Consider the following 8,748-nt stretch of genomic DNA (forward strand, 5'->3'; position numbering starts at 1 on the left):
AACCTAGTGATTCTGTGATTCTGTGAATTCTAAAGACAAGCTATTTAGCTTTCAATCGTGCAGATTTCCCCATGAGAAAACACCAAGAACAGCAAGAGATTCAGCTGTTTTTCCTCCCAAGGCCAAAGGTTCACCAGCCAGGCAGGGTACAGCACAAGGTAAAAGAATCATGGTCTGCCAGAAGAACCAATTCTCTTGAACAACGTCTTTTCAGCTATTTAAACACATTCCTATAGGAAATAAACTACTTAGGTTTGTATGTATATTCTGAATTCAAGCTACCAAAACAGGGTGACCCATTCAAACCTGAGAACAGCTCTCAACACTTTTTCATAATCTGTAGGCAAAAACAAATGTAGAATTGGTTGTAGTTCTGTCAAACAGCTACATGCTCTTTGGCATTCCTAAGGCACCAACCGCATTTGTGTGCAGACGCCAATACTTATTTTATAAAGCTGGAATGGTGGGGGAAGATTATCTAATGGCACATTTCCCGTATCTTGATCCTAAATCATACCTTGTTTTGAGTGATTGCCTTCTGCTGCTACATCTGAGGTAATTCACTTCAATGTTCCAGACATGGCATATACACTTTCTTCAGGTATGTGTTGTATTATCACTTTGCATGAAAAAAATTACGACTGTGGTGTTAAAAGACAGAACTTTGATTAGCTATCTCCAGTCAAAAAAAAAAAAAAATCAAACTGAGTACTAAAACCTATGCCTAAAAAGGCAGTCACTGAAAACCCTGGGATTAAATGCTTACTCTCAATTTATCCTTTCCTAGACCAGATTTCCCACCTGGGACAGGCATCAGAGGGCTAGATGTGGGGAAACCAAGAAAATAACTGCGTATGATGATCAAGTGAAAAACAGAGAGGCTTGAGGGTCAAGGGGTTCAAAAAATATAAGAACAGGGAGCCAAAAGGAAGCCTGAAACAAGACATCCCTGACACCATTTCCTAAAGACACCTTAGAAACCAGAAGATGCCACCTGGCACCTCTGTCTAGAGAAAGGACAGCAAAAGGGAGTGGAAAGAGGTCCTAACCCACTGTTGGGATTCTCCCAGTCAAGGTTCCTTCTCCTGGTACTGTGGGTGTCCAGCCTGACACAGACAGGCAAAGGTTAATGGTGAGTTCCTTGACATGGTGGGTATATTGAGGAAGACAGACCCAGCATGGTTGTCCTTTCGTCATCTCATCACAGTGGCTGTGTTACAGAAATGCTGAACAAAACGTCAGGCACCTCTCCTTTTACAGCTAAGGCTTCATGGGCAAGGAAGTTTTCTGAGCAACTGCAAGACTACTATAGGAGAAGGAATATTGCTAATAACATAACGCATCCCACAGGTAGTAAAAAAACCATCAAAGCCTATATGCCCCTACACCTCAAAGGCACGGCAAAGAGCACTGGTAAGTTCGTAATGTACGCTATGCAAGGATAAGATAGCACTACGATTAAGTCTTGCGAAAGCCCCCTTTTCAAAACCAAGGTGAGGAAATCTATAAAATGTAGTATGAGGAGTAAGCCCATCGACTGTGGTCAGGAATCGGTGGGTGTCTGTTACACTGCTGCAATGATTTAGGGACAAAGCAGTAGTCATAACTGTACATTAGAATTTATACCAGATATATTACAACCTGGAAAACATAAAAGACCATGATGGTAAGCATGAATGCTACCACTGCAAAAGAAAGACGAACAGCTTTTGTAGAAGAAGGATACAGGGTCATTTTGGTGTTGACAATTTTTAACACAAGGAAGAAATTATATCCAAAAACCCAAATGCAATATCCAGTTTCAGTGTCATGCAGAAAATAAGCATGTAGATAACTCACAGCAGTTCCCTACAGTGAGGCAAAGCAGCCAACTCTTCATACTTTATATATTCTATGTGCCAACGACATTTTTTTTAACCTTGTGATATCATTGGACTCAGAAGCTGATAAGAAAGGACATGAAATAATAACGTACCCACTTCAAACATCCCGACAAAGGCAGAACATGCAATCCTAGAGAAAGATCCGAGTAATAACTGCTTTTAGATCTTTACGGAAGATGCAATACCATGATGTTCGGTTTTTCACAGAAATGCTATTAAAACACTTCTCTGGTATGTATGACCAATGTGCTTTGCATCTCAGAATTAAATCAACTCTATGTTATAACGTTAACGGATCTGTGAAAGCGTTATGCATATGAAAGTAGTAAACTGAGAAGGAAAAAGCTATCCAGAATGGGGGAAAGGCTCAAAAGTTGTGGCTCAGACATGACTGGAACCAGATAAGGACAAAGGGAGCCATTTAGAATTGGGCATACATGGAAGGGTATAGGATCACAAGTGGTTTTCCAGGGGATTTTATACCCTGCTCCTGTATTAAGTTACTCAATAAACCAAAGGACTTAATCTAGTCAGAGCGTAACTCTTCATTAATAATATGACAATATAAATGCTTTTCTTGATGCACAAGATTAAATTAGCAGTCTGGGTAACTAAATGGTGGTAGCTCTATGGGAGGAAAAAAGGCTATGGCAATGACTTGTACAGTCACTAGGAACTGAGCAATAAAAAAAGCAAAAAGCCACACTTATGGCATAGAATAGGAGAAAAGGACTTTGTTTAGAAGTGCAAACCCTAGAAGTGCAAACCCTAGAAGTGCACAAATGTTAGCTGGTGCCAAATCAGAAGGCTAACTAACACCTGGTAGTACAGAATCTCTCACCACCTCCCTCTCCCCACCAGGAATAGGCATGCTTTGGGACTGTGTGCCCACTTTGATGCTCCAGGATTAACAGTTATTAGATCCTCAATTCCAGAACTTCTGGTATTATTCTCCAGCCTCGTGTGGAAAGAGTTCATAATTACCCCACAGGCAGTAATGCAAGACAGTGACGAAGTCTGAAGAGCTCCAGACTTGTCTGGATACGTATGTCTCAGACAATGTTGCTGACATGATGACAGTTTCCCAGAATGAGCCTACAAGGTAAGGACAGCATATACAAAAAATAGTGTCTGTCTGTACATAAATTGGAGGGTTTGCAATTTTAACTGGACAGCATATCATTTAGTACAAGAAGCACTAGTAATGCTGTATCCTGCACAAGTGATTCATAACCTTTCCTCGATTCACACCAGGAGGAATCAGTTGGCATGAAAGCAGTATCAAGATGTGGACATCCTGTGTATTTCCTTAACTTAGACCTCTGAAGCTTTATGGACAAAAGTTACCCAATATTTGATAGTACTCCAGAAAAGAATGTTGAAGTTGAAAAAACAAGCTGAAGAAGTGTACAATGGTGAACTTCATCCTGGGGGACACTATCAGGAAGGCTAGACACTACCAAGTATAAATGTTCCAATGTTTAATAACAACGTGAAAGGCTTAAGCAACAGAAACAAAAAACTAGTTCTGCCTTTCCTAACATTTACAGACGATTACAGAAGATTTGCAGAGAATCTCATGGGATTACTGTTGCTATCATTATCAAGATTGATTTTCTCAAAAAAAAGTCCCAAAGTGATTTCAGCACTTACCAAAGAGGTTTTGAATGGGAAGACATTCAAACATTTGTGCAGGCAGAAAAAGAGGAGGAAAACTGTGCCTTCTTATTCAGAATATAATGCTTGTCAACAAAAATACTCAATGATACAGGAGGAATTTTACCAAGTGCATGGGCTACTGAGCAGTGGAAGTGAAAGCTATTAAATTTACGGTCAGACTTGATGATCTTAAAGGTCTTTTTCAACCTAAATGATTCTATGATTCTAGATCATAAATTCATGGCTGTAAATCACAGTTACCTTCTTATCTGGCTTCATAAAACAAATGGGAAGAAATCTTCTAAACCAGAGCCTGATACGCCAAGAATTTTGTAAGAGGGTGTACATACCAAATGCAAAATTAACACTGCAGTGGACATATAATCACACTAGGAATGCCTCTGATCAGCATTAGCCAGGAAAACACCTTGTCATGTAGCAGACTAGAGCATGAAACTCAAGTGAACAGCAGGGTTCACACTCCAATTCTTCCTGGTATTAGTGTGAACGGAAAGGCACCACAGTACTGAAATTCACTTTTTCTCTAAATGACTTGGTCTTTACACTACTGTAAGTGACAAATTGAAAAACAAAAGAAAAATGCTAACAGAACCCAAACAAGACACATACAACCCTGTAATATTCCCCTGGACTCCTTGTCCGTCTTTCAGTGGAAACACACATTGTTTTCACTCCACGAGACTCTGTTTATACATTATGGCCCAATCCACTGGATAACTAAATTTACATGCAAGTAAGCTGACTGAGGCCAATGAGCATGCTAACATGCATACAGTCACAGAAACAAATGTTTGCAGGTTGAGTTTGACAATGAAAATATATTAGCTCAGGCCTCTTCACTGGCTATTCCAATTAATCAAACTTTAGCAACAGGCGTGTTTCCACACCGTGTAAAATGACCATCACCTTCTGAAGACTGAGAAGCTCCTTCCAGGCCTTCATCTTGTGCTAGATACCAGATTAACGCAGTGCCACACCAGCAGCTGGCCAACTTAATTTTATCTAAACAGAAGTATGGTAACAGCCTTTTAATAAAAGGGTAGACATTTGGGCTAAGCATGTATTACACATTTCTTTCTTACCTATATTCTATCCATTGATCATACTGAAAGGTGAAAAATCCTTAACATAGGCAACAACGTTAATGGACAAGGGAAGTGTATGAATTTATAGTTTGCATAGGAGAAGGATGACCATGCACTTAGTTGAGCAATTTAAAGATACAATAACATTGCTATATACGAGATCTAGGATAAATGAAACATATAAACAAATAGTGATAAATGAAAATGAGACTCTCAGTAACAGGGTCAATTCTCCCCAATTCAGATGCAAGGAAGAGACACAGGTTTATCATCAATCCCCTTCCCCCAGGACAGGTCTGAATTATTTTGCTAAAATCCATGCACAATTTCTGGGGAGAGTTAGGGGCATTAAGAAGGGGATTCACAAAGGCCAGCATGCCAGCTGAGAAGCTGCCTCAACTAGCCCAGATGAAACAAAGAGGAGAGGAACTCAAGCTCTATCTTACCTCTTGCTGGGACTTAGATACATTTCTTTTAATTACTAGGAAGGACTTCATTCTAGGCAAAATTCAAGATTTGAGCTCTCTCTTGGAGCAACGGCTCCACCAAAGATTTATAAAATGCAGCTGAGGGAACACCATTTATATAAACCGTAGATGTGCTTACTTGGGAAGTGTTTAACGTGTCAAGTCACAAGGTGGTATCCTATCTGTTACACTGTGGGGTCATATTAATATTAAACTATTCCATGCAAAGAGCTGCACCTCGCTTGCCAGCTGCTGGCAGGGACACAGCCCCATCTGAAAGGTGTGCACCACAAACGCCCACAGGATTTGGCCCCGCGGGCAAGATTGCTGGAGAAAGGCCTGGCTGCGTGTCCCGACACCGGTCGTGCGTGAGATGCCACGCTGCTCGGCACTGTCGAGAGGCAGGCAGCCCAGGACCTGCCCAGAGCAGGCTTTCAAGTGCCCAGGGAGCTCTGCTGGCAAAAGCTGCAGTGGCCAGGGACCTGGCTGCGGGCGCAGCCTGCAGTTCGGTGGGGAAAGATTTAAGGCTTCCCATTTTGGATCTGGGTGCCTGCAAGAGAAATGCCCCAAGAATCCCAAGCTGATTTCTACTGCCAACAGCCGGCTAGCATTTCTAGCTATAATCTGATGTTGTTTTGAAAAGGAGTGTTTTGCAGGTGAACTCGTCAGATCCATCATGAGCACATGAACCAAGGGGATGATAGCGTTTTGCAACCCTAACCACAGCAATCACTGTTCAAGGTTATGAAGATTAAACTAATTTCATTGGGATCGCAGAATCATAGAATAGAATCATAGAATAGAATCATAGAATAGAATCATAGAATAGAATCATAGAATAGCTTGGGTTGGAAGGGACCTTTAAAAGTCACCTAGTCCAACCACCCTGCAAGGAGCAGGGACATCTTCAACTCGATCAGGTTGCTCAGAGCCCCATCCAACCTGATCTTAAATGTGGTAGAACTGGATCACAGAGAAATACATGACTTTTTAATTAAAGAGAAGAGTAAGAATAAAGAACATGTCTTCTTGCTTTGAAAGCTGAGCAAAACCATCGCCTACAGTAAATAAAAACATATTTAAAGAAATACTTTCTTCACATAGAAATACTAGAGCATCAGCTGCCTGTGGAGGAAGCCTACCTCCTACCAGAGCCAGTCAGAGACCCCCAGGGCTGGCAAGGGGCTTAGTCAACCCTTTAGCTGTGTAAAGTCCTTTCACTCAACCACAGCACGTTTTATTAGAAAGATCCAAAGACTGAAACAGGCCATTCATTAAAGAGCTCAACATATTATTAACTACAAATGAAAGGTAAGACTTTCAAAAGCATCAGCACAGGACTAAAATTGCCTTCTTTAAAGCCAAGGGGAGCTTACCCTTGACCTTGACAGGAGGAGGGTTGGGTGAGCTTGGGTTAACTATGAGTCCTTTTGAAAATCCCAGGCAAGGTGGTGAAACACTAAGATTAAGACGGCTGCCAGAAGAAGTGGTGCACTAATGGCAATATATTCCCCTTGACCCGATGCTTTAATGCTTATTTCCTGCACACACAGACTGTATAGTATAAATCAAATAGGCTCCTTCTCCAAATGTAGATTGGAAGAAACACTGAAGTTTCACTTCAGTTTGCAGCAGAGGTGTTTGTCAAAACACACGTGCAAGTCCCTGCCAATACATCAATGTATGAGGGAACACAAATCTATTCACAGCCAAAGCAAGAGCAAAAAGAAAACTTAGAAAGAAAATCTGGTAGTCTACTGGAACAATGGTCCAAAAAGAAGCAACAAGATTGGTTTTCTGTTTACAGAAACAATTGCCAAATAGATAAAAATTGGCTTTAAAAGTCTTGTATTACAAACCCTATATCTTCTAACAAGATAAACTGCAGCTATATCACTCTGAAGTAACGATGAGTGATAGTTGGGTTGCTCTAGTTCTCATTTATATAAACATATATATGACCATAAACAAATCTGGAAGCAACAAAGCTTAGTTACATATGGCAATGCAAGGAGGGCTTCAAGATATAACAATCATGCATAATTAACTGTATCCTAGAGGAACTTCCTGATCTTTGCCATACAAGTGACATTTCCCAGTGGGAAGTAAGTCACATCACTGGTTATACTCTCAGTTGACAGGCAAAAGGAGTACAGAGTCTGAACTAGTAATAACGTTTTAGCTGCAGAAACAATTTTTCTTTGAAGGTCGAGACATGCTGCCATGTCAGTGTCGGGAAGACAGCATAGCACCCATTCCTTCACCAGAGAGAATATTTCAGTCATCAGTGTCAAGACCTTTGTCCTGCTCTGGTCAACAGGAGTCTGGCCTCTGACTTCACTGGAGTCAGACTTTCACTGTGAGACACTAGTTAACATTTTTACTGACTTTGGATGGCTATACAGCCTCCACAACACATGCAAGCCAAGGTGGGTGTGTTCACTGCTTCGTTGTTTTTTTTTTTTAAAACAGCATTCATAGACTTAATTTATGAAAGACAATAGATTTTCCCCATGCAATGGGAATACAAAAATGAAACAAACACTTTCAAATGGAGCTCCAAGGCAATTCTGGAGGTGCTAAAAGAAGAGCTGGCCAGCTCTGAAGGAAAATATTAATAAAGAAAAATTTAATGAAAAGTAGTCTAAAAAGTCTTAAGTAAAAAGTTCTCTCAGTTACTCTGGAGCATATATTAGTGTGTATCTATGGGCCACAAGGGCCATTAATTAGTATCAACAGAATGCCTATACTGATGACATAATGCAAAAATAACAACTGCATCTTCCTTTTTCATGTTTACAAGTGGCTTTATCAAGCTGCATGATCAGGTCCTTACAAGAAAGTTTCCAGTCTGTTCTAGAAAACAATTGTTATTGTCTGTACAAAGCTTTTTCAATGGTTCCGTCGCCACATCCTGAGACAAGACCAACAGTGGGAAGCTGGCAACAATTAACAAAAGATCTCAAGGATCATAGATCACTGCAACTATGCATGGTTTTGGAAATATAAGTCATGGGCATGATTTTATCATACTGTGATGCAAGTTGAGGAGAAAAATGGACAGTGAATTAAGACATTTTGTCCAATGGAAAACTACAGGTAGTGATCTCTGTAAGCTGTTTAGAATGGATATACTCCAAAAGGAGGAACAGTACTATAAATTCTGGGAAATAAAGATACTTGGCCCCTCACCACAAGAAGGATACTGAGTTGCTGGAGCGTGTCCAGAGAAGGGCAATGAAGCTGGTGAGGGGTCTGGAGCACAGGTCTTATGAGGAGCGGCTGAGGGAACTGGGGTTGTTCAGACTGGAAAAGAGGAGGCTGAGGGGAGACCTCATCGCTCTCTATTACTACCTGAAAGGGGGTTGTGGTGAGGTGGGTGTCTGTCTCTTCTCCCAAGTAACAAGCGATAGGACGAGAGGAAATGGCCTCAAGTTGCGCCAGGGGAGGTTTAGACTAGATATTAGGAAAAATTTCTTTACTGAGAGAGTGGTCAAACATTGGAACAGGCTGCCCAGGGAGGTGGTGGAGTCACCATCTCTGGAAGTGTTCAAAAAATGTGTAGACGTGGCACTTCAGGATATGGTTTAGTGGGCATGGTGGTGCTGAGTTGATGGTTGGACTTGATGATCT

This window comes from Phaethon lepturus, unplaced genomic scaffold, assembly GCF_000687285.1.
Source record: "Phaethon lepturus isolate BGI_N335 unplaced genomic scaffold, ASM68728v1 scaffold46350, whole genome shotgun sequence".
Taxonomy (NCBI): domain Eukaryota; kingdom Metazoa; phylum Chordata; class Aves; order Phaethontiformes; family Phaethontidae; genus Phaethon; species Phaethon lepturus.